Source organism: Elephas maximus, chromosome 27, assembly GCF_024166365.1.
Source record: "Elephas maximus indicus isolate mEleMax1 chromosome 27, mEleMax1 primary haplotype, whole genome shotgun sequence".
NCBI classification, from domain to species: Eukaryota; Metazoa; Chordata; class Mammalia; order Proboscidea; family Elephantidae; genus Elephas; species Elephas maximus.
This window is the reverse complement of record NC_064845.1, coordinates 15323469-15348073: the sequence shown is the minus strand read 5'-3', so window position 1 is coordinate 15348073 and position 24605 is coordinate 15323469. Positions and strand designations below refer to the sequence as shown.

Genomic DNA, 24605 nt, shown 5'->3' with positions numbered 1-24605 from the left:
TTAGTAGAACAAATGCCTAGGTTCCCACCACCAGACCATTTTTAAATAGACCATTGTTCACATTTTGTTATATCTGCTCATATCTGCTCTATTTTGTTTTAGTTAAAAACAAAAAATAGAACATAAGTATCATCCCTTTGGCAACCTCAGCCCAAGCCAGACCGTGAATTTGGTTTCTATCTTTCCCGTTCACATATATATATATGTGCAGTGGCGTCACTAGGATTGGTGCCACCCCCCGTGCTAATCACCACAATATTGTAGCTAAAACACCAGAAAATTTGACAAAATCCGTGACTTTGAAGACGCTGGGAGCAAGGACAACAACGGTGCATGCTTGTAGCACATGCAGACGAAACCATGTGATTCAAAGCGTCCTTGTAATTGGGTAATATTGACAGCTCTGACCTGAGCCCATTAGAAGGTTCAAAAAGTAAATTAGCATTGAGTTTTAGCCTTGTAGGTATATCGATACATGTAAGCTGGGCTTACAAAAAACTTGTTGTTATAACTAACTACAGGTATATTTTTATAAAAAATAATAAATTTCTGCTGAAACGCTGCACAAAAGTTTTATAGACAGTCATTTTGGTGCCACCCTCTCTGACAGTGTCACCCCATGCAGTTGGCACTCTCTGTACCCCTCTAGAAATGCCAGTATATGTATGTATCCAGGACAATAAAAGGTGCTTATATGTTTTTAATTTACCTAGGAGATACGAACTTACGTATATGTATAAATACATTTTTGGGATATGTATAAAACATTTTACGGTTTTGACTTAACATTATGTTTCTGCATTGATCTATTAGAGCTCCTCCCCTTTAAATGCCACATTGAATAAATATACTCAGTCATTGTCTTTTCACTCAACACCCAACATTTATGGCACCATAAAAGCACTTGTTATCTCATTAAAGTGGTTATTGGTTTTGCGTGGGTGTGCATAAATATGTGTGAATGTGTGAATTTTCTTTGCTATTCAACTCTAAGCTTCTCAAGAGAGCTGCCATGGCCTTGTTTTTACAGTGGCCCTTCCACACTAGTGACTCCATGTAGAATGAATACTCGAGATGTTGAAAGGCAGAACGTTTGTTAAAAATGGATCAGCTTATTAATTGTCTTCCCTTTTAAAACAATGTTAAGCAAGTGTCTGGAGTTTTATTTATCTATTTTCTATTGTCTTCAAAATCCTCCACTGCTTTTTGCCATAAACACTTAAACCAGAAGTGACAACGTCGTATCACTGTTCACTAGACAATCAGACCAAGGCATTTAAGGAGCATATTCTAAAAGTATTCTCAAGGACTAAATTGACAAGATGAGAAGGAAGCTTGCTTTGTTACTGTTGTTACGGCTTTATGGTGATTATTATTAAAAATATACCACTACTCCTGATACTCGTAACCAAAAACAGTACCTTCTATAGGGATATAATTCTGATTTAAACTTTGAAGACTGTATATGAACTTGACTCAGTGATAACAACCTAAAAATTCTCAACAAATTATTATTAATTCTAAGCAGTTTTACACATAACATTTATTAAACATACTTTATGGGCTGGGTTATACAAATTATTTCACTTAGTTCAGTCCTCACAATGGTCACCTGAGGGAAGTATTATTAATAACTCCATTTTCCAGATGAGGAATGCAGAGGCAAAGAAAGGAAAGGTTCCATACTTTGACCAAAGTTGAACAGAGAAGAGCTAGCTAGGAATCTCACCTAGAAAGCCTTGTTCTAAATTACTGAGAATAGGCTCAGGTTTTAATGATAAAACTGCAAAGAAGAAAATTGAAAAACAACATCACTGAGGCTCCAAATTTTGATATAATGCAGACACACAGCATTTCTTTCATGGTGTGCCTCTAACCCAGAACAAACCAAACCTGAGTTCTCCAAGTAGACAAATTCACGGTAATTTCCCAGTGATGAAAGAAATTTAAAGCAGCAAGTTCCAGCCCTGGACTCTTCCAACTTAAACATAACCCATTTTGAATTCTTCTTCTCTTTCGAAAAAATAGGGAGCTGGGACTTTGCTCATAGCTCAAAGCAGACTGTCCAATTTTGTTTGCACAAGATTCAAAGGAAAAGTGAGAATCACTCCCTGGGACAACTTTAGCCCAGAATATGTCTCCTTTGCACATTTCTTAATTGGGGCACAAATATATTAACAGTGTGGTTATTTTGTAGTTTCAAAAGAATCTGTTTTTTAACTGATTTATATTTCTATTTGGAATACATTTATTTCTATGCATGAAACAGTTCATTTTGTTAAGCCATCTGACCTGAGGTGAGGTTGGCACAATTTCCCCCAACTGCTTCCAATTAATGCAAATTGAAGGTTAAAGAATAAATAAAGTCCCTTTAACTTGGTTTACTATTATGTTATTTATAAATGGCTCTTGGTCTTTTTTTTTTTTTTTGACAGTAACTATGTACAAATGAAACTGTCCAGTACAAACAAGTTCATAATGTGTATTTTATTGCGAGGATTTAATTTTAAAAGAGTTAATATTAATGGCAAAAAAAAAAAATGTTATCTATCCATATTTTTTTAGTCTCTGTCTCTCATCAGAGCTCTGGTGGCACAGTGGTTAAGTGCTCAGCTGCTAACCAAAAGGTCAGCGGTTCAAACCCACCAGCTGCTTCATGGGAGAAAGATGCGCCAACCTGCTTCTGTAAACATTAATGGCCTTGGAAACCCTATGGGACAGTTCTACTCTGTCCTACAGGGTCTCTGAATGTCAGAACCAGGTCAAGGGCAATGGGCTTGGACTGGTTCTCTCATCGAATCCTAATGGAGCCTGAAATGGACTGATTTCATCGCATTAATGGCCTCAATTGTTCACCCCTCTGTAGCCACCCTTCTGTTATGTGACTGTAGTTCCTTTCACTAAAGGGGTTGAATCTATGTTCTTGTCCTTTGATTCTGGTTTTGGCCATAGGACTTGCTTTTGCCAATGGAGTGTTAGCAGATATGCTGCATGCAAAGGTTGGAAAAACTTCTTATGTTCATGCTTTTTCTTTTGTTCCACTGTAACCACCATAAGACGATGCCTGGATTAGCCTGTTGGGGTGAGAAACATGGAACGGAGCTGGCTCACTTCAGTTATCTTGACCAAGGGCAACCTAGACCAGCCTAGACCAGCCAAGCCCCATACAAATGACAGTGCCCAGTCAAGATGAGTGGTCACCTAATGGATGTACAGCTGACCACAGGTGCAGGAATGAGCCCAGATGAGACTGGAAGGACCATTCAGATCACCTTCAGATGCTAATAAATGCTAATTGTTTTAAACCACTGAGCTTTGGGGTAGTTTGTTACTACCCCAGGTAACCCCAAGTAGCATTATTGTGCTTTAGATAACTGAAATAGGTCCTACCCCTGCTTTACTCAAAAAAGGGATACCCATATAGAAAATGATTTTAAAATTAGTTAAAAAAATTCAGCAACTATATCAAATGTCAGCTGTATCAGTCAAGGTACAACCAGGAAAATATAAACCAGTCTAAGTATTTAAACAGAGGGGCTTTAATGCAGGGGATTGTTTACACAGGTGAAGAAAAAGACGTGGAGCCAAACAGGGAAAGACGAAGCATCCAGGAGTTCCACAGTGACAGGAAACCACAAAGCTATGGGGACAAGAAAAGGAGCCTTGAGGACAAGGTTGCCCAGCAGAAGCTGAAAGCTGGGTGGGCCCTCCGGGAAGGACTAAAGCCATAGAGGAAACCTGGCTGCTCTTTGAGATATTGTTTGAGCAGAGAAAGTGGGGAAGAAACACCCTGGCTTCTTTCCTTCTGTTTTCCAATCTCCTTCCAAGACCTTCCAACAACTGAACCCAGATAGAGGCCAATTAACCCAGGAACCTGGGCAGCACAACCCTCAGGGTGCAGCCCTCAGTGGAACAGGGCAGGTCAGGGAAAAGGCAAGGAATGGATCTGAAGGCAAACAGGCAAACTCACCAAGATGATGTGTAAAGCCCCAGGTAATGTGTTACTCAGCGGTAAGAGCTACGTGCATAAAAATAACTGAGAATTAGAACAGATACTGGGTTTGAAGGTTGGAGAGGGCCCAAATAGGTGGGAATGAGACAGAGGATGTTCAGGCAGCAGCGCCTGTGGGAACAAAGGCAGAGAGGCCTGCAAGTGTAGGAAATATTTGTGTTGTCAGGTGCCGTCGAGTTGGTTCAAACTCATAGCGACCCCAAGCACAACAGAACAAAATACCGCCCGGTCCTGCGCCATCCTCCCAATTGTTGCTATGCTTGAGCCCATTGTTGCAGCCACTGTGTCAATCCATCTCGGGATAGCAAGTACAGGCAGTCCCAAGGTTACAAACGTCCTACTTACATACAACCCCTAGTTACGAACCCGTAAAGCTTATTGTATTAAAAATTCCAGGTGTATACAATAGATCGTAATAACAAACAGGCACTACTTTGCAAAGAGCCTCAAAGCATATTCTTATCACTGTATTATTACGTTAAAGATATTTTAGTGTGTCTGGAAGTGTTTCTTTAATGTTTTTTATGGCTAGAAAGGTACTCTATATACTATATACTAAGACAAACATTTGGCTAACTGACGTTAAACACGAACGGGACCTAATGGTTCCAGTTTACGTACAAATTTGACTTAAAGACAAATTTAGGAATGAAACTCGTTCATCATCTGGGGACCCGCCTGTATTCTGGTTGGGTTTAGGGAGTTGTGTATTTGTGAAGAGGGAGCAATAGTGGACAGCGGATGATGAAGCTACAGAGGCAGGAATAGAGCCAGAGCTTGCAAGATTTGGGATTCTAGTCCAAGCAGATTGGATTTTGTTCTGAAGACAATGGGAAATTAAATGGTTCTGAGCAGAGAGTAATACGATCCGAATTGTGAATTGTGTAATATTCTATCAGGGATAAAATACTTTGATAAAAATTTGAGGGTTAGATTGGAACAGGGGGAACTATATCAGAGATTATTAACTAAGTGCAGGCCTGAAGGAATTCACAATCCCTCCAAAACACTCTGCAGAAATTTGTGTAAGCATTCAGTTTTCTGAGAGATGGTGCTCTGAGAGATTTTCAGTGGAGTCCATGACCTCTAGACCACACCCAAAATTTTAAGCACTAGAAGCAGGGAAGCCAATTAGAAAGCACTATAATGGTTCCTTCAATGAGGATCAAAAACGTAACAGTGGCAGCGGGAATAGAAATGTGTAAATAGATGGAAACACTTATGAAGCACAATCTAAACAATAATCCAGATGAATGTGAACAGAAATAAACAAAGTCCTGAGATACTGACAGGCTTAACTCTGGGCAACAACCATCTGCTACTCCCTTCCCTTCCCCTATAAAATAGAGGAAGCTACTGATGTTTCCAAGATACTATAAAGATTTACTAAACTGAAAAGTTCCAAGATAAATATGTGCCGTTTTTCCCTTCTCATGTTTGTTACAGACATCACTAATCAAATGCAACTGTTTTCACTGCTGAGTCCAAATGTAGACCAGAAATTGTGCTGAGCAATTCAACATGAAACTTAAACACCATCTCTGCTGGAAGACTTTACCCAGAACTACTTATCTATTGACTGTGTTGACTGTTCTTCAATTTTGTTAGGATGAGTGCCAATGAATGGGCCTCTGTGGCAGAATATATTACCATAATTAATACATTAACATACATGTTAACACAGATACACATATCACATTAATACATATTAATATGATATGCATATGAGTATTTATATGCACGCATATATGGGTATATATATGCATCCCAGATGTGAGAAACTTACACACAGTTAGTTCGCTGGCTAGATGATGTTACCCAAACTCGTGAATCCATTGAATGTTAATTCAAGGCAATTAACACAGGTTTGAATTGAGCCGAATTAGGGGGAACAACTTTGCAGAAATGAAAGCTTATTCTGTTATCAAATTATCATAGTAAAGTTTTTAAGTCAGTACATCGTCACAATCAACTATTAATGGCGCCATTGTCTGGTAAATTCCTCTTAATTGTGATTACAGGCAAGTAGGCACACAGTGTTACCATGAGCCATCCTCCTTTCAGAGCATGGTGACCTGATTTGGCATTTGAATATCCCTATGGTAGCCTTCGAGGAGCCCTGCTGGCACAGTGCTTAAAATGCTCAGCTGTTAACAGGAAAGTCAGCAGTTCAAACCCATCTACTGCTTCACAGGAGAAAGATGTGACAGACTGCACTTGTAAAAGATTTACAGCCTTGGAAACCTTATTTAGCAATTCTACTCTGTCCTAGAAGTTCACTATGAGTCTAAATCGACTCAAAAGCAACAGGATTTGGCTTCTTGTACGGTGGCTTTCCAAAATTGAGAAATTTTCCATCTGACATTTGAAAACAGGTGTCATTATCAGTAGTTTTCTATATAGAAGCATAATAAAATGAGGTTTGAATAAGTCATATTTCCTTCTACTTGGGAGTTTTGATCAGCAAGAACACAATTACTGTCCGTATCAACATGAAGACCTTCCTTACCTCAACCTCAAACCCTGGAACTTGACTTGTTTAATTCCAAACAAATAATATTTTGGAAAACTGTCTATAAATAAAAATATTTCCATGAAAATGGAAAAAAAAAAAAAACCCTAATGTAGATAATGCCCAGCAGTACTTATTTGGCCACGACCCACAATAAAAAGTACATTTTAATCTGCAACACCCACATACACATACATAGGTGTGTGCATGTATATCTTTGTGTATGTATCACTTTGAGGACTAAGAAGTGCCTGACCCAACTCGTGGTATTTTCGATCACCTCACATTCATGCAAAAGCTGACCAATGAATAAGGAAGACCAAAGAAGAATTGATGCATTTGAATTATGGTATTAGGGAAGAATATTGAATATACCATAGACTGCCAGAAGAGTGAACAAATCTGTCTCAGACAAAGTACAACCAGAACGCTCCTTAGAACTAAGTGAGAATGGTGAGACTTCATCTCAAATACCTTGGACATGTTATTAGGAGGGACCAGTACCTGGAGAAGGACATCATGCTTAGTAAAGCAGAGGGTCAGCAAAAAAGAGAAAGACCCTCAATTAGATGGATTGACACAGTGGCTGCAACAATGGGCTCAAACATAGCAATGATTGTGAAGATGGCGCAGGACTGGGCAATGTTTCATTCTGCTGTACGTAGGGTCGCTATGAGTCAGAACTGACTCAACAACACCTAACAACAACAACGTGTATACCTTACTAAACAAAAATTCCATAAATAATATCCTTACTCATGTGATACACTTGGGTGTTTTCTACTCTATTCTGTTTTTTTCTGTACAGCTCATTATTTCAATGAATGATTGTTTGAGTAATTCAATAATTCAAAATTATTTTATATATGATTTCAGTTTAAAAAGTTAGTCACGACCTGCTAAATTGATTTCGTGATCCAACTGGTAGTTTTAAAACAGTATAGCCAATGACCAAAGTACTCTGACTTTATCCACAATGTAAGCATGTTAACCAAAGACCAGTCCTGTGCAATTTAGCAGAGGGAAAAAAAAAAATCTCTTGGCTCACTCTCTAGCATCCTGGATGAAGCCAACATTTGCTGAGCCAACTTTTGTACTTTGTGGTTGACAATGACTGAAAACTGAAAGGCAGAGATCAAATTCTCACTCCCCATCTCAACACATCTCTTCCGCTAGGTAATTTATACCGTGCAAGTATCAAGCTATTCAATTTTGCTGTCATTTTCTATTCTTTTTCCAGAAGCAATGGAAACACAAGATCAGTTTACCATCGTCTGTCTTTGGTTGGATTAGATTATTCTCCCTCCTACCTCTTCAAACAAGGATGGCATTCACCACTTTAGACAGCCACTGCCGGAGAATCTCCAAACAATCATGGCAGGGAAGCCACTACCCATAAAAAAGCAATAGCAGAATCCAGGGTCTGAAATTGTCAGCCAAGATTACACACCAGAGAAAATTTGTCATGATTTTTTTGACTGAGTGAACACAATTGGAATTGGAGCAACATAATTAAAGGTGGCTTAAAGAAAGACTCCAAATTTAGTGGTAATCTACCAAAACAAAGTTATTCATTAAAAACAAAACAAAGCATTGTACTATTTTCTCTTTGTAAAAGTAAACAACAATAACAAAGCAAATACTACAGAATCATCATACTAGAGGTCTTTGGAGGTTTTTAGCCGGGACTCTGGTACTAGAGTTGCCTTACACATGACTGCTTTGACGTCTCTCCGTTCATCCACTTACTATATACCCTTCTGCCCAACCCACTGCCACTTAGCAAACTACTAAAAAATTACTGAGTGCATCAAAAGCCTGAAGTATTTCATGTTCTTTTCAGCATTTCTATTTCTCAGAATTTATGTTACATAAATGATCATGGCTATATACAAAGATGGAAACCCTGGTGGTGTAGGGTTAGGAGTTCGGCTGCTAACCAAAACCAAGGCAGTCTGCATCCACCAGCCTCTCCTTGGAAACCCTATGGGGCAGTTCTACTCTGCCCTATAGGGTCGCTATGAGTCATAACCAACTGGATGGCAATGGGTTTGTTTTGTTTTTTGTTTGCTTTTTATATACAAAGATTTAGTGACAAAGATGTTCATGTGGTATTATCTGAAAGAGGAAAAGGCTTTAAAGATATACAATTAATTGCTAAAAGTGGTGATCGTTGGTTATTATGAGTTAAATTTTATTCTCTATACTTACCTATGTTTTCCTTTCTAAAATAAAAATAAAACAAACAAACAAAAATTGAAAATAACACATGGTAAGCATACTCATGTGCCAGCCACTGTGCTTGATACTGAGTAGTGAATCTCAAGAAGGAAGACTATTACAAGGAAGGTCAAAGGAGGTACATACTTGATCATGTCCTGAGTCATGCTTTCAGAGTGCTTCAGTGTCCACCTCGGAACGCAGACTACAGCTAACCACCCTGTGTGCCTCAGGTTCCTCAGTGGTAAAATGGGGATAATAACAATACCAAATCCACAGAACTGCATGAGGACTAAATCAAGGGATTAAATACTAACATCTGTAAAATGCTTAGGAAAGTACCTGACACGTGGAAGCATGATATAAATGTTAGCTGTTATAGCTATGAGTACGCTAGCACGCTGAATCCAATGCAGAGGCCCAGGAAAAGATGCATTGGTTCTAAGTGCCTCAAAAGTTCTGCTCCACATTTGGAGAGTCAAAATGGATAAACTAGTACCTTGGGGTGGGTTTAAATTCGTGAATAGAAGGCTGAGAAATAAAATGTTTCTAAAATGTCTGATGAAGTTTGCTTCGTTTTCTAATCAAATAAAAAAAAAAAAAAGATTGAGTTTGTCAAAACCTCCAGAGAATAATTCAACGTCAGAGAATTCCAGTTAAGACCTTAGGAGATAGATTTAGCCACAACTAGAATGACCCTCGTCAATGACTAAAACTCGGCTTCCAACTAGCTCAATCACTAACTCATCAAGTCATCTGCTCCTACTCCAACTGCCTGCTGGGAAGCAAAACTAAATCCTCTGGAAGCAAATACCATCAGCCAGAGACTCAAGGTATCACTGTACTTTTTAAATAAAAAATGGCCAATGTTTAATGAAAAATTACTAGGCACACCAGGAAACATACCAAGTGACTATACACCAAGATAAACTGTTAATAGAAAGACATATTAGGTGATCTGGACATTAGAATTATCATCTGTGGACTTAAAATAACTGGGATTACAAGACATATGTACAAGACAATAGATGAAAACCTCACCAAAAGTGGAATGAACAAAAATTAAAGATTCAATAAGTACTTTTAATAGAAGATCGGATGCAGCAAAAGAGAGTATCTATGATGTAGAAGATAGGTCAATACAAAATATAAGAACTAAAGCAGAGAGAGAGAGAGAAAATGGAAATACAAAAAGGGTACAAGAAACGAATGGGAAAGAGTAAAAAGGTCTAACATGCGTATTAGAGCCTCATCAGGAGAAGACTGAGAAGTGATACTGAAGCACTATTTCAGAAATATTGCCCAAGAAGTTCCCAAAACTAATGAAAAGCATTAAACCACAGACTCAAGAGCTCAAAGTAGGATAAAAACAAAGGAAACTTTATTATAGCACATCAGTCAAATAGCCAAAAACCAAAGTCAAAGTGAAAAGTCTTAAAATCAGCCAGAGAAGGAAGGTACACTACCTTCAAAGGAAAAACAAAAAGAATGAGCATTGATTTTTCAAGGGAAACAATGAATGTCAGAACTCATGAAATGACAAGTTGAAAGATAATAATTTCCAACCTAGATTTCTATATTCAGTTGAAATATCCTCCAAAGATGAAGGTGATCTGGAATTCTACTTCCAATCAAAATGGAATAATAGGGACAGGATTTACCTTCCTACCTGAAAAGGCCGAAAAATTGGACAAAAGATATAAAACAACAATTCTTAAGATATTAGATATCGGTAAACTGAGCACAGTGAAATGTGAGAGAAAAGAAATAAGCTGAGCCCTATGACTGCACCAACTTACTGTCTGGAGAAAGCTCTCAGGTCACAGGACAGGAAACTGAAATCTAAGCAGTGTTCGGTAGAGTCCCTGAGTTGAAGAGATGGCATTGGGAGTCTGGAGAAGCCGAGGCAGCTGGAGTTCACAAGGCAGAGTACAGGACTGAAGAGAACTGAACAGAGACAACTGCAGAAGATCCCCGTCAAGCATTCAGCTGGGTCCATATGGATGAACATGTGAGGAAACTACACGAGGATGGGGAAAGAATCATCCAAAAGGAATATATAAAGATCTCTCAAAACTAAATACAAAGAAAATAAACAACCCAATTTAAAAATGGGCAAAATATTTGAAGATATACGGATGGCAAATAAGCACATGAAAAGATGCTCAACATTGTTAGTCTTTAGGGAAATGCAAATTAAAACCACTATGAGACACTGCTCATTCAAATGGCTAAAATTAAAAAGACTGACCATACTAAGTGTTGGTGAGGATTTAGAACAATTGGGACTCTCACACACTGCTGTTGGGAACGTAAAATGGTACAACCACTTTGGAAAAGAGTTTGTCACTTTCTTAAAAAGTCAAAGCTACCACATCACCCAGCCATTCTACTCCCAGGGATCATGTTCCAACATGTTTTATAAAACTCGTTTTATGAGGCCAACATAGTCTTGATCCAAAACTGAACAAGAACATTACAGGAAAAAGAAATTACAGACTAAGATCCCTCAAGAATTTAGAAGAAAAAACACTAAATAAAATGTCAGCAAGGTGAATCATGAATATTTAAAAATGGATAACATTATGAGCAGGAGAGATTTATTCTAGAAATACAAGTTCAGTTTAATATTGAAAAAGCAATCAATGTACACCCTGTTAACAGAAAAATGGTAAAGAAGGATGTGATTCTCTCAATGGATACAGGAAAATCATTTGCTAACATTCAATATCTATTCATGATAAAATCTGTCAGCAAAAGAGGATTACAAAAGAACTTCTTCAGTCTGATAAAGGGTCACTGCAAAAACCCTACAGCATATCTTATTCAATGATTAATACTGAAATGAACAATGATATTGAGATAAGCAATGATCCAAGATACCTTCTATAACCCTTCTCTTTGACATTATACTAGATTTCCCAGCCACTGCAATAAGGAAAAAAAGATTGAAAAGAGGAAGGGATAAAACTGCAGCCTTTCTCTGACAACATAATCACGTATGAGAACACAAAAGAATCTATAAACAAATTATTAAAACTAAGACTGTGACTTTAGCCAGGTCGATGGATCTAAGAGCAACATACAAAACTTGACTGGATAACTGGATTTCTACATACCAACAACAAACAACTATAAAATAAAATATAATAAATTACTCAATTTCTATTAACATAAAAGTCAAACACCTAAAAATAAATCTAACAAAAGATGTATAAGACCTCTATATAGAAAACTACAAAACATTACTGAAAGTAAAAAGGAAAGTGATAATACCATGATCGTAGATTAGAAGATTCAATAGTGTAAAGATGTCAATTCTCTCCAAATTGGTATATAGATTCAATTGAATATCTATCAAAATCCCTTACATTTTTATGGTGGAAGTTAGTAAATGCATTCTAAAATATATGTGGAAAAGCAATGGGCCAAGAATAATCAAAACAACATTGAAGAAGGACAAATTTGGAGGATTTATGCTGCCAGCTCTCATATTATAAATCTCCTTTAAGACAGTATGGTATTGACACAGGATAGAAAAATAGATCAAAAGAGAGTGTAGATACATACCCACATATATACTTGTGACAAAGATGACACTGCATTGCAGTGAGAAAAGGATGGTATTTTGAATAAATGAATGGTGGTGGGTCAACTAGATTTCCATGTTTAAAAAACAATTTTGCAGCATATTTCACGTCAGACAGAAAAACCAATTCCAGATGGATGATCGTTGAGCTGGATGTAAAAGGTAAAACACTAAAGCTTCAAGAAGATAACATAGATGAATAGATTTATGATTATGGGGTAAGACCAGGCCCTGGAGAAGGACATCATGCTTGGTAAAGTAAAAGGTCAGAGAAAAAGACGAAGAGCCTCAATGAGATGGACTGACACAGTGGTTGCAACAACCAGCTCAATCATAATGATTGTGAGGATGATGCAGGACTGGGCACTGTTTTGTTCTGTTGTACATAGGTTGCTATGAGTCAGAACTGACGCGATGGTACCTAACAACAACAACAAAGTTTTCTTAAATGGGACACAAGAGCACTAACAGTAAAGGAAAACAAGAAATTAGATTACATTGGAGTTAAGAACTTCTGTTCACCAAAAGACACAACCATAAGGGTGAAAAGTGGGAAATAATATCTGCCATACATTGACAAAGGGATTATCTACAGAATATATACAGGACTGCAAATCAATAAGAAAAAGACACACAACTCAATGGAAAAATGGCTTGACTATCCTCACGTGAGAATATTCAAACGGAAATAAACATATGAAAAGGTTTTCAACCTCATGATTCATCAGGGGAATGCAAATTCAAAACATAATGAGCTATCTCTATACACTCACTAAAGAAAAAAATGGACAAAATTAAAAGTAATGCCAATACCTAGTGTTATAGAAGGTATGGAGAAACTGGAACGCTCATATGCTGCTGGCGGGAGTGTAAACACTTTGGAAATCCATTCTACAATGTCTACTAAAACTGGACATATACATAAGTTATGAACCAACAATTCCACCCTCGAACCCAACAGAAATGTGTATATATGTTCACCAAAAGATCACTAAAAAAAAAAAAAGTCCACAGTTGTACTGTTCATAACACCAAAAGCTAGAAACAATTCATGTGTTCATCATCAGTAGAATGGATAAAAAGTAGTAATATATGCATACAGTGGAATTCTATTCAGTAATGATGGATAGTCTCATAAACATGCTATTGAGCAAAATAGACACAAGAAAGTACATTCTACATGAACCCATTATATAAAGTTCAAAAAGAAGAAAAACTCATCTACAATTTTAGACGTCAGGACACTGGTTACTTTTGGGGAGAGGCTGGAAGGGGGCCCAATGAGAGCTTCTGCTTCCTGTTAATGTTCCATTTCATGATATAGTTACATGGGTGTATTCACCTTGTGAAAATTCATCCAGTTATACACTAATTAGTTGTATACTTCTCTTTATGTGTGTTTTGCTTCAGTAAATAAGTTGAACAAATAACACATGCTTCCTACTTTGCGTTCATAAGGACACAGACATACATAATGAGGAAATATGATAGGGCCTAAGCCATACATCAGAATAAATTTCAACTGTTTTCCAGAATGTAAAGAAATGCTGTCATTCTTTATGGGCAGAGGAAAGGAGGAGGCAAAAAGAAACAGCCTTAAGTTACCAGGATTTTCTATAAAAAGATTGTTCAGTATATTACTCATTTTTTCCTTTTGTGAAGAATAGTAGAAAATTTCTTTTTGCTTATAGTCATAGGAGCTGAGCACCAAAAATTGTGTAACTAATCAGTTTTCCTTCTTCCCATTGGCTTCTAGGAAACTCAACCCTAAATTTGCATATACCTTATTTGTATATATGTGTTTTCCAAACGTTCTTTTACCACTGCCACAGTAAAAGACACATGTAAAATTGAAGCATACATTTTACGAAATATATTGTTACTTCGTGCAATGACCTCTGATAGTGTCCATTCTATTCTATTCTAGCCTTCACATCCTATTCCTTTAAAAATGGTGGTGGCTCATTAAGTTGATTTCATAGGCCATTCATGTGTTGCAACTAAGTTTGAAAACCTCTGTCTTCCAGAGTTCCTGGCACATATTAGGAACTCAATAAAAATTTATTGAATGAATAGTCGTATGTATTTTGTATTTTAGTCTAATCCTCAGCTTGTTGTTAGTGCCTATCCTTGTTTTCTCGCCTTTATTCCAATTTATGTTGATTGGTTAGAGTGTATGAATCTTTGTAAAGTTGCCCTAATCTTTTCCGGAGCAACCCCTTAAAAAACACTTTCAAAGTGTCACAGTAACGCCAAGAGAGAAAGGTCAACCCAACGTACAGGGTCATGCTTCTCTGGGAACAGGAAGCCCAATACCTGTACGAGAGACACTTCCTATCCCACCTCTGTAACAATGTCTGCGGCACCAGTGCAGAGGAGAACAGATGGAGAATGCAACTAAGTGATTGAAACTCACCTCTAACCTTACTGGGAACCATATATACTCTTGCTTTCCACGAAGTTCTCTTGCATTTCCGACAGATGGGAGAGAGAGAGCCAGCTCATTCTGAGAAACACAAAGACACTTTTGGAAAAAGGAACAAAGGACACTGCAACTAACAATGAAGAACGGTGTGAGCATCTATGTGCCTCACTGTGATAAAGGAGTCTACGTTCTTGAGTTTCCTTTATCTCCTTTTTCCGGGTGTAAAGTCCTTCTCAGGTCATTGAAACTGTGTGCCCACAAACATGTTGGAAGGAACTAACTAGCTCAGGTATGTGAGAATAAACCTTATCTTTCTAACACAGGAACAAATTTCACCTTAATAAAGCTTATTTTAAAACATTCTCTCTGGTCCCATCGAACGAAAGTTTCCTCATAAAAGGTTCTTGAATCACTTTGGGGCAAGTTGCCATCCTGGCTTATCTTCAACACCAAAAGAAAAGAAAACATGTTTTTGGCCAAGTACCATGGTCTAGTATGGTAATGCTGTCCTTGTGAGGACGGCGCTGGGGACTAAAAGAGGGAAGTGAACGTGACTGGTCATTCTTTCAGCAATAATGGTCATGGCCAACGGGGAATTTAACAGGGCTGAAATTTGAAGCATACATTTTATGAAATAGACCGTAAGTTTTGTTGCTGCTTTAGCTCCAAGAGAGCATGGATACTCCCTAGGAAATAACCGAAAAATGCAGACCAAGATTTACATGTACGGATGGCGATTGTAGCATTTGCCTTAGCAGTGTGAAATCAAAGGCAGCCTACAAGTTCAAAACTGGGGGAACAGCTTTAAAACACAATTGTGCAGCCGTTAAAACAAATATTTACAAATTCACAACATGAGAAATAACCACACCGAAATGTTCAACTTAACAAGCAAGATGAAAAACCATATATACAAGATATAAATTCAACCATGTTTTTATACTACACACACCCCCGTATATCACATGCATAGAAAGAGATCTGGGAGAAATACTCCCAAATAGTTAAGAGGCGCTATAAACACTGATCAGTAAAATTATAAGTAAATACTAAATTTATTTTTTATTCCTTTCTTCATTTTTCAAAACTTCCACTATAAACACGGATTACTTTTGTGACTGGATAAATTAAAGCTGTTTTTAAAAATGTAATTATGCACTCGTTTCAAAACTCTTGTTTGCTCAGTCAGCAATTCAAAAATGTCCGTATTAAACTTTCTCCATTTCTTCTTTAATGACAGTTTCAATAGTTTATTTTCCAACTCACCAGGGAGAATAGGAAGACTGGATGCATCAGTGAATTCTATGCAAAATAAAAGTAGGCCACAGATTCTTATCCTCTGGAGATATTTGCACGTAGGAGACAACTTTTTAAAAAACTATCAGCAACCTTCTTTTTATTTTATTTTACTTTTTGTGGTCTTTGTGAACTAATTTAAAACGTAATTCATAAATCATATTAAAGGTTGAGGTGGCCTTGCTAAAAGCCCACACAGCAACATAAATGTCACGCGCATTCATGAATTCCCTTGGCAGAGTTCCCTGGTCCTGTAGCAGCTAATGTCACCCAGCTGACAACAGGCAAAAATGAGCAACAGAATAAACTCTATAGGCATTTGAAAAGGAAATGAAGGAAGTACAAAGAAATGAGGCTGCTGTCTTGAAGCCAGGATGGCAGAATAATAGCAGTGAATTTAGCAGGCACACTAGTACACATGGTAAAGCATCTTCCTTTTCCATGTGGTTTCTAGTTATTTTGTCTCTTTACTGAACCAGGGTGATCGGTTTGGTACATCACCAAAGACTCCGTGTTGCACTGGCAGACATAGTGAGGAAAAAGATGGGTTAATCTGTTGTATCATTCATTTCTCTGACTGTAATATTTGACGATAATTCCATGTGGTTAAAAAACTATAAAATCTTCTTAATAGCAAGGTGCTTAATCAATTAAGAGGTTTGCTTTTTATCTCTTACTTTGAAAGAAAACAGAACAAAGCAAGCCTCATGAAGCAGGTCCATGGAGTAAATTTTCAATACTGAGATTTTGGCAACAAAGCCATCTTTATCTCTTGCTAATCTCTGCTAAAAAAAAAAATTAGCAATTTCTCAGTAAGGTGGATGGATATACTACCTCCAGTATGGCCGGCTTATGCCTCACTCAAAACTCAAGGTTTTGAGATTAGAGTGTTTTTTTTTTTTTTTTGTGGTGAAATATGTATAATAAAAAATTTGCAGTTTTAACCACTTTTAAGTGTAAAATTAAGTGATCTTAATTCATTCACCATGTTGTACAACCATCATCACACTGCTATTCATTTTCAAAAGGTTTTCATTACCCTAAACAGAAACTTAATACCCCTTCAGCAATAACTTCCCATTCCTCCTTGTCACTTGTCCCTGGTAACTACTAATAAACTTTGGTCTCTACGTATTTGCCTACTAAAGAGATTTTATATGAGTGGGATTGAAGAATATCGGTCCTTTTGTGTCCGACTTATTTCACTTAGCATAATGTTTTCAAGGTTCAACCATGTCTTCGCATGCATCGGAAGTTCAATTTTCTTTATGGCTGAATAATATTCCATGGTATTATATACCACATTTTGTTTATAGACTCATCTGTTGATGGATACTTGGATTATTTCCATCTCTTGGCTATTGAGAATAATGCTGCAATTAACATTGAGAACTTTCAGTTCTTTTGGGCATATACCTAGGAGTGGAATTGCTGACTCATATGGTACTTCTATGTTTACCTCTTTGAGGAACTGTCAAACTGTTTTCCATAATGGCTGCACCATTTTACATTCCCACCATCAATGGATGATGGTTGCAATGTCTCCACGTTGTTGTCAATATTTTCTCGTTTCCATTTTTCTGATAATAGCTATCCTAGCGCTTGTGAAGTGGCATTTCATTGTGATTTTGATTTGCATTTCCCTAATAACTAATGACATTGAGCATTTTTTCACGTGCTTACTGGCCATTTTTGCATATCTTTTTGGAGACATGTCTATTCAAGCTGTTTGCTCATTTTTTAAAAAATTGGGTTGTCTTTTTGTTGTTGAGTTGCTCTAAAGCAAAATTTTTAAAGGAACTTCAAATGCTATCATAAATTGGACAGAAACATTTTACTTCTGAGAAGAATACATGAGGCATAAAGAGTCACTAGGACCTACCCACTGGGTTTTCTTGTTTATAATGGGAAAGCGGGTATTTTCAAAATCTTAGAACATCTCCCAGCCCTTAGGCTAAGTCCTTTGAAACTGACATTTGGGCCATTAAGAGCACACACTGGAGAAAATAAAATGGAGCCTGACTGGAAGTGAAGTGGAAATTATGGTAGTGTTTGGTCTGGATTTCTGCTCTTAAAGAAAGGGTTACAGTGTCAACCCATTAATAAAAGTGAAGAATGCTGAAATTCAAGGTTAAATTAAGACCTTGGTTTGGAAACAAGATTACGGATCCCTTGTGGCCATGAAGACATTTCTGCACATCCATCCTCCATACACCCGCCCCCAGGCAGCTTTAATTCCATTACATGCAAGTTTTGGGTAGTTCTCAATGATTCCTGAGAAAAAAGATCACAAAAGGCTCAAGATTTAAGGCTGAATGGTTTCTCCAAAGTCTTAACCGATTTCTCCATAATTGAACAGATGAATAAATAAATAAATAGAGGAGAAGAGAAAGCTCTTCCTCAAAGTAGAATGCCAACTAATAAATATAAAAGGAATGATGGTGTTAGAAAACCATCAATAGATGTTAAAACCAATGGGTAAAAATTAGAGAAGGGAAAAATATTTGTATAGTCTCAAAGTATTTTCCCCCAAAGAACGTATTTATCATAAAGAGGAAAATTTTAGCTTTACAGTAGAAAAATCTCGCAGACAGCACCTTAAGTGATCCAAGCTAACATCACCAATAGTAGGGCAGACTGGTGTCATGTGCCTCCTGAGAAGGAGCACCGAGAAGGACACAGCATCACTACTATGCTATCCCTGCCAAAAATGCATCCCCTCAATTTAACCATGAGGAAATTTCAGAAATCCGAAATGAGAGACGTTCTACAAAATAACTAGTCTATACCCTCCAAAAATGTCAAGGTCAGGAGACATAAAGGCAGAGGAGCTGTTTCAGACTAAAGGAGACTAAAGAGACATGGCAACTGAATAAATGCAACACGTGATCTTGAATTGGATCCTAGATTGGGATAAAAATTGATATAAAAGGTATTATTGAGCAAACTGACAAAACATCAGTTAGATGATACTATCACATCAATGGTGACTGTCTTGGTTTTGCTAACTGTACTGTGGTTATGTAAGAGACCATGCTTCTTTTTAGGAAATACATGCTGAAGTATTTAGGAGTAAGAAAAATAAAAGATAGCGAGGTGGGTGACAGAGACTAGATGGTACAGAGACACCATTTTCTTCACTCTAGAATTCTTCTTAAGCTCTACAAGACAGCGAAGTCACCTGGGGAGTAAGGCTCAGCGCGTTCAAGTGAAGAGAGAAAGGATGTCCAGGAGTATGTGTGTGCATGTGCTCACACACAGATACACAAACACGCACACACACACCCCAGAGACAGCTGAGGCAATTTAAAGAGTTTCTACAATCTCCTCAGTAGCCAAGGAGAAGCATAGCTTCAACATATGCAGAAATAGTGTTTACCATGGAAACTCCTAAGCTTTGGCCTTATAGCTGGCATTGATGGTTTCTGAGATGAGGGGAAGTTGGTGTTTCTTATACTTTTCTTCCTTCCTTTTATTTGTTGGTTTGTCTGCATTTATACTTGGCTTGAAGATGTCACTCTGATGGCATCTGTCCAGGAATCCATGACCGTGAAGGGCTTCATGAGCTGTCTCCCAGATCTTCTCACACTGTATACCTACTTTAGACCTCTCTAGCATATTACAGGAAACCCTGGCGGCATAGTGGTTAAGTGCTACAACTGCTCACCAAAAGGTCAGCAGTTTGAATTCACCAAGCGCTCCTTGGAAACTCTATGGAGCAGTTCTACTTTGTCCTATAGGATTGCTATGAGTCACAAATAACTCAATGGTAATGGGCTTTTTTTTTTTTTTTTACACATATTACAAGGTTCCTAGGCAGTGCAAGTGGCTTGTGATCAGCTACTAACCTAAAACTTGGCTGCTCAAATCCACCCAGTGGCACCAAAAAAGAAAGAACTGGCAAAATGCTTTCATAAAGATTACAGCCAAGAAAACCCTATGGAGCAGTTCTACTCAGTAACACATAGGGTCTGCATGAGTCAGGATAGGCTCGAGGGCAGCGATTTTTTTTTTTTTTAAACATATTACAAGGTAAATATAATCTGCCTCCTTTGGCAGACTTGTTCAGATGGTTTGTTTAGAATAAATTGCAATTGCTAGCAAATTTTTACACCTGTATGTGATTCGTGTTCTAAATGGTGCCTTACGGACTGTGCTTCTGAGACATGGTCATCTCCAAGTTAACCAGTCCAGCTGGGAAATAGGGCAGAGAAGAAAACCAGGACTTGAAAGGTAATCCATTTAGAAATCCTGAGACATACTGAAAACCTATTTTAACTCCTAATTTAAATACCAGCTAAACCAGATCAACAATTCTTGAATTTTAACGTGCATCTATGACACTGAGGGATCTCAGCCAAATGCAGACTCTGTAGGTCTGAGGTGGGGCCGGAGATTCTGCATTTCTAACAAGGAGATGCCAAGGCTGCCAACCTGCACTGGTTTTAGCAGCACACTGTTTTAGCACCTTCAACCAACCCAAAGAGTGTGGTACTAGCAGGCACATTTTTAAGGTGAGGAAGTTGAGGGTCATGAGACTAAATACCTTGCCCAGGGTGACAAGACAAGTAGGTGACAGACAGTATTTCAGCTCAGGCCTCTTCCGTTGTATCACCCTACCTCAGAGTTGATTTCCCCCTCCCTTCCTTGGGGTGCCAGTCAGAACACCAGTACGGTACTGCACTGAGATGCTGGAGAATACAAGTGGTCTTTACACCACTGAAAACGAGCGGTCCCTAACCTCTTCTGGGGAAACCCTGGTGGCGTAGTGGTTACGTGCTACAGCTGCTAACCAAAGAGTCAGCAGTTCGAATCTGCCTGGTGCGCCTTAGAAACTCTACGGGGCAGTTCTACTCTGTCCTATAAGGTCGCAGTGAGTCGGAATCGACTCGACGGCACTGGGTTTTAACCTCTTCTGGGTCACGCATCCCTCTGAGAATCTAATGTAGGCTTCTTTGTGATTGTTGCTTTGAATCATTTCCCATCAGGTGTCCTTGCATACTTACACAGTTCTACATGCAATTCTAGGAGGCTCATGGACCCCCCCCCCGCCCCCCGCCAAAGTCCACCCGAGGGCTTCAAAGCTAAGAGGAGCTAATTGAATGGCCTGGGAGGAAGTTCAAGACGCCACCAAGAGTTTCAGTACTCTAGAAATGGTGGTCATTTGTCCATAGAATGCCCTTTAGTATCCCCTCTTTCCACAGGGACACAAGAAGGGATATTCCTTTCTTGTTTGCTATTAAAGTGCGTAGAAGCTATGATTGTTGCTGAGGTAAATTCTTACCAGGAGTTTTAAAAACTCAGTCAAGAACTTGAATCATTATGCAGTAAATAGCTGTGGCTCCACTGCTTTAACACCATTAATAAAAATTCAGTCCAGTCCAAATTCACAGTCAAAGTCATTAGAAGAGCCAAGTCAGTATGACAATGTAAGCTGACTATGCAAACAGGAACAATCAATAAAGTACTTGAAGCTTTCTTTATCCTGCCTTTGTGCCAGACTCCTCACACCAAAGATTGGATCTGAGTGCCACAATCCTGAAATCCTTCTTCCTGGGAGACGGGTATAAGAAAGTAAAGACATAAGAATAAATGATCCATTGGGAATATGTAGAGGTCTATACTTAAATTTTGTTTTTGGTACTTTGCCAGTATTCTCGGTGACCTATTGCCAATAATTTAACTGACAGGTAAGATTCTTACTTTACGAAAAGCAAGATTTACAAATTCTAACATTACTCGTAATCATTGGTCCTGGCCTAATGACTGAAATTTAAAAAAAAAAGGGGGGGGGAGGGGAGGTTATAGCTCCAATTCAATTCTGTAGGTTTTTTTTTTCCCCTTCTATTTGCTTTTATGCATGTTTTATCTTAGTAGAAAATAGTATAAAACAGAATAATTATATTATAGTCTCTAAATCTAAGAGCTGAAAAGAATATTTAGAGATAGAGTCAATTCTGACTCATAGCGACCCTAGAGGACAGAGTAGAACTGCCCCATAGGGTTTCCAAGCAGCAGCTGATGGATTTGAACTGCCAACTTTTTGGTTAGCAGCCATAGCTCTTAACCACTGCACCACCAGGGCTCCAAAGATAGAGTAATATAATCCAATTCCTCTTTTCACAGTTGGGGAAAGGGAAGAGCTGACAGGTGAAGTGACTGTCTCAGGCTCAGAGTACAAGTCAGTGCTTGCTCCAAAACTGGAATCACTGTCTCTCTTGAAAAATATTATTGTTAGAATAGAAATAAAACATAGATATGGTTAAAAAAAGGAGGCCTGGTGGCACAGTGGGTAAGTACTCGGCTGCTAACCGAAAAGTCATTGGTTGGAACCCACCAGCCGCTCCACGGGAGAAAGATATGGCCGTCTGCTTCTGTAAAGATTACAGCCTTGGAAACCCTATGGAGCAGTTCTACTCTATCCTACAGGGTCGCTAGGAGTCAGAATTGACTCCAGGGCAGTAGGTTTGGTTTTGGTTTGGTGGTTAAAAAAAAGTCAGAAAAGTTAAAAAGTATCACATGGCAATTGACTCTCCCTAGATTTGACCACCATTAACAAAGTCTTATTTATCACCCCAGAAATGTTTCTTGCACACATGCACACATAAATATTTGTATATCATTTGGGGAGGAGGGTAATAAGATGATTCATTATAAAACTATTTTGCTCATTTTATTTGGCTCTCAATTTGAACTTGTCTTATATCGATACATACAAATTTACTGCCCTCTTTTATAAGGGTTTAAGAGTTTGGTTGCTAACCAAAAAGTCGGCTGTTCAAATCCACCAGCCATTCCTTGGAAACCCTATGGGGCAGTTCTACTCTGTCCTATAGGGTTGCTATGAGTTGGAATTGACTCGATGGTAGTGGTTTTTTTAATTTTTTTTTTTAATATGGGTTACATAGTATCCCATTATTCCATTTTATCATTTATTAACCTCCTCCCCTAATGATGGAAACCCCGGTGGCATAGTGGTAAAGTGCTACGGCTGCAAACCAAAAGGTCGGCAGTTTAAATCCACCAGGCACTCCTTGGAAACTCTATGGGGCAGTTCTACTCTGCCCTATAGGGTCACTATGAGTCAGAACTGACTTGACCGCAATGGGTTTCTTTTGTTTGTTTCCCCTAATGATGTACTTTTATTGGCTTGTTTGCTGTTTTTTTTTTGGTATTGCAAGAGATGCTATACTGTTTAAATATCTTTTAATTGTGTGTATCATTTCATACATTTCTATCATGTGTCTTCTTCTGAAAACTCCCTACACGAGCAACTACTCCTTCACCAGTCTTTACCCCCTTGCCCTGTTTCAGTTTTCTTCACAGCATCTATCACCATCTGGAAACCCTGGTGGCGTAGTGGTTAAGTGCTACGACTGCTAACAAAGAGGTTGGCAGTTCGAATCCGCCAGGCACTCCTTGGAAACTCCATTGGGCAGTTCTACTCTGTCCTATAGGGTGGCTATGAGTTGGAATCGACTTGACATCAGTGGGTTTATCACCATTTATATGACGCATTTGCTGTTTCTTTTTTGTTGTTGTTGTTTATTCTTGCCCACTAGAATGGACACTCCATAGGATCAGGAACTTAGCTTTATTCACTACTGTGTTCTTAGCGCAGAAAAGAGCGCCTGCCTCCTGGTAGATGCTTAGTAAATATTTGATGAATGAATGCTTTGTACATTTTGCTGCTGCAGCCTTAGTCCTTTTCTTATTGATTCATAAGAGTTCTTTATATATTAATTAAATGAGCCTTCATTTGACATTTGTCTTACCAATATATTTTTCAGTGCGGTGTTTTTATTTGACTTTGTTATTGGTGCTCGTATTTTTTTTGGCTAATAGCCAAATGGCTATATCATAATCTAAATATATCCATCCTTTATGGCTTTTTGGGTTCTGTGTCTTGCTTAGAAGTGCCTTATGCATTGCAAAGTTATTTTTAAAAATTTGCCTGGTACTTTAATGGTTTGTTTTTATGTTGAGATCTTTGATTTCATTTGGAATTTATTTTGGCATAAGTAGTGATTAAGTATTCAGCTTTGTTATTTTTTCTCAAATAGCTGGCCCGCTGACCTAACATTATTTACAAAATAATCCATCTCCTTATTCTGAATGCCATCTTTATCATATATTAAATTCCCATAAAATTTAGGTCTATATCTGTCTCTGTTCTGTACTGCTAATTTGCCTGTCTACTCCTGGGTTGGTACTGTTGCTGTTAGTTGCTGGAGTTGGCGCTGATGTATGACAGAATAAAACGTTACTTGACCCTGAGCCATACTCACATTGGTGTGTTTGAGTCTGTTGTTGCTGATATCGTGTCAGTTCATCCCATTGGTTTTCCTTATTTTCGTTGGCACTCCCCTTTGCCAAACTTAATGCCCTTTTCTAGTGACTGGTCTTTCCTGAAGTAAGTGAGTCAAAGTCTCACCATCTTTCCTTCTAAGGGGCATTCTGGTTGTATTTCTTCTGACTGTTCATTCTTCTGGCAGTTCACAGTATATTCAATACTCTTTGCCAACACCACAATTCGAATACATCAATTCTT

The 24605-nt window shown here is 38.1% G+C and overlaps 1 protein-coding gene across 15 annotated transcripts in view; it reads right to left on the bottom strand.

The window, feature by feature from the left end:
* The window catches only part of THRB (thyroid hormone receptor beta), a 415197-nt gene that overhangs the window by 244126 nt on the left and 146466 nt on the right, over nt 1-24605 (bottom strand). The gene's annotated exons all lie outside the window — the stretch shown is intronic.